The following is a 1909-nucleotide window of genomic DNA, read 5'->3' as shown; positions in this document are numbered from 1 at the left end:
TTTCCTCCTCTCTTCGACTCAAATGGAAATTTCAAAGTTTAATCGCTTCAAAGTTTCAAAGTTTTAAGAGCGAACATGAGTTTTACGAATATTTCCAAAATAAGTTTCAATTACTTGATTTTCTTTAAAAGAAACTTGAATCCTAATTGATTTCAAGTTCTTAAATGACGTTTTATCGCAGAGTTGAACTCCACACAAAGAGTAATACCTGATCGTGATCCGTAAAGGCACTACATCTTTGGTGAGTGTTCCACTACCTGCTACCCGTTATGTGAAATATCTGAATATTTGAAATACTTGATTTATGACTGTTGGGGCCAAATACTGTTTTGATAAAATAGAGGCGAGCGTGTACTTTATCGCACTCGACCTCCCTTGTTTTCCAATGAGCCTCTGTATACTGTTATTATGAGATGAGATTTCGCTATATACATGACTGTGTTTGAGTTGTTTGGGTGATATCTCATCAACTACTGCTACTGTTTGGGTACCCAACCTCTTAGGTGAGTCGGTTGTATCGAGCCAACAAGGGTTTGGTCGAGAAGGTCGATAAACCTTGGGGACTGATGTTTGGAGGTCCCTGGTGAAGTATAGCTGTTGAGCTTGCTTGTTGTGTTGCCCAGCACCACCAGTGATAAAATTCTCGACTTGATCCTGTTTCTTTGGAATCTTGGATTCCTGGTATACTCGAGTATTACCAAACTACTGTTTGTGGCGTGCGGGCCCGGTAGGGGGTTGATTGGTGGACGGAGATTGGTGAAAGCGGTGTTCTACGGACTTGCATTTTATGAATACAAACGTTGACGGAGAGTCAATGGATCCAGTTATGATCAAGCTCCAGTGGTTATTGGCTTTTGAAAGCCACCCGTATCCTTTAATTGAACTGTGATTAAATTACTGTCTTACTGTACGGAGTTTATTTGATTATTTTGTGACCTTATTTGGCTATGTGTTTAATCATTTTACTTGGAACCTTACTGGGCGTTAGCTCACCGCACTCCCTTTGTTTTCCTTAACAGATCGGGGATGGATTTGATCAAGAGCTTTCTTAGCTTTACATTGTTTTGGACTTGTATTTGAGAGTGTAACCTTTTACTTAAGTAGACCTTACTTTTGACTCCTGTAAGTTTAAACCTATAAGTTCAACTCTTGTTATGTAAGTTGACTTTTGGTTATAGGTATACTAAGCTTTTGGAGAATTGGTGAAGTGATTATATTTTATTTTGGGTTACACTCCCTTGCATGGAAGATGTTTCGTCCGCTTCATTTGAGTTATTAGTACTTTGATCGACTGAGCCCCGGCGAGAGCTGGGCAGGCAGTCCGCTGATACCCTAGGGTTCGCCCTAGGGAGAGGTGGGGCTGTCACACAGGAGCTTCAAGGGGAGCTCTATCCAGAGGAGGAAGTCTGGGCGGTTCAAGGAAAGAGTGCCTTCTAGTGGTCGCCGGTCCCCCAACCCTTGTTGTTACTGTGGCAAGTCATCCACGGACAACAATTGGAGGAATCCACTAAGACGGCATTACTTGATTACTTGCGCATGTTGTAAGCTCTAAGCTGAACTGGATCCTATCTTTGGTTACTAACTTGCTCGAGCCAGGACTGGGTTCGGTCGGGTAGGTTAGAACCCTGGGCTACCGTTTCGGTATTATTCGAGTATTACCACTGGAGGGATAAGGTGATGGCCAGACAAACCGAGGGGATCTGAAGTTATAAGGTGAAGTTGACCGAAATGGTTCCACAGGAACACCGTTTCCTTTTGGAGACTTTAAGTTGTATTATAGTAGATGACTATGGTACATATTCCGTTGGGTTGTATTTAAGCTTGAAGGTTAACTAATTGTAAGTATGAAATGTTTTGAAGTACTTTAAATATATATTGATATTATTTGAAGTATTTCTAGTTTTGAATT

The 1909-nt window shown here is 41.3% G+C and overlaps 1 long non-coding RNA gene across 1 annotated transcript; it reads left to right on the top strand.

Moving 5' to 3' along the window:
• The first annotated feature begins 203 nt into the window (after positions 1-203).
• Positions 204-1196, top strand: LOC113764511. The gene is made up of 2 exons (XR_003467633.1): positions 204-241; positions 1020-1196. It is a non-coding gene; the product is annotated as an uncharacterized LOC113764511 (long non-coding RNA).
• Positions 1197-1909: the final 713 nt, after the last annotated feature.

This window comes from Coffea eugenioides, chromosome 3, assembly GCF_003713205.1.
Source record: "Coffea eugenioides isolate CCC68of chromosome 3, Ceug_1.0, whole genome shotgun sequence".
In the NCBI taxonomy this organism is placed as follows: Eukaryota; Viridiplantae; Streptophyta; class Magnoliopsida; order Gentianales; family Rubiaceae; genus Coffea; species Coffea eugenioides.
Note: the sequence above shows the minus strand (reverse complement) of the source record. Positions and strands in the feature narration are given on the sequence as shown.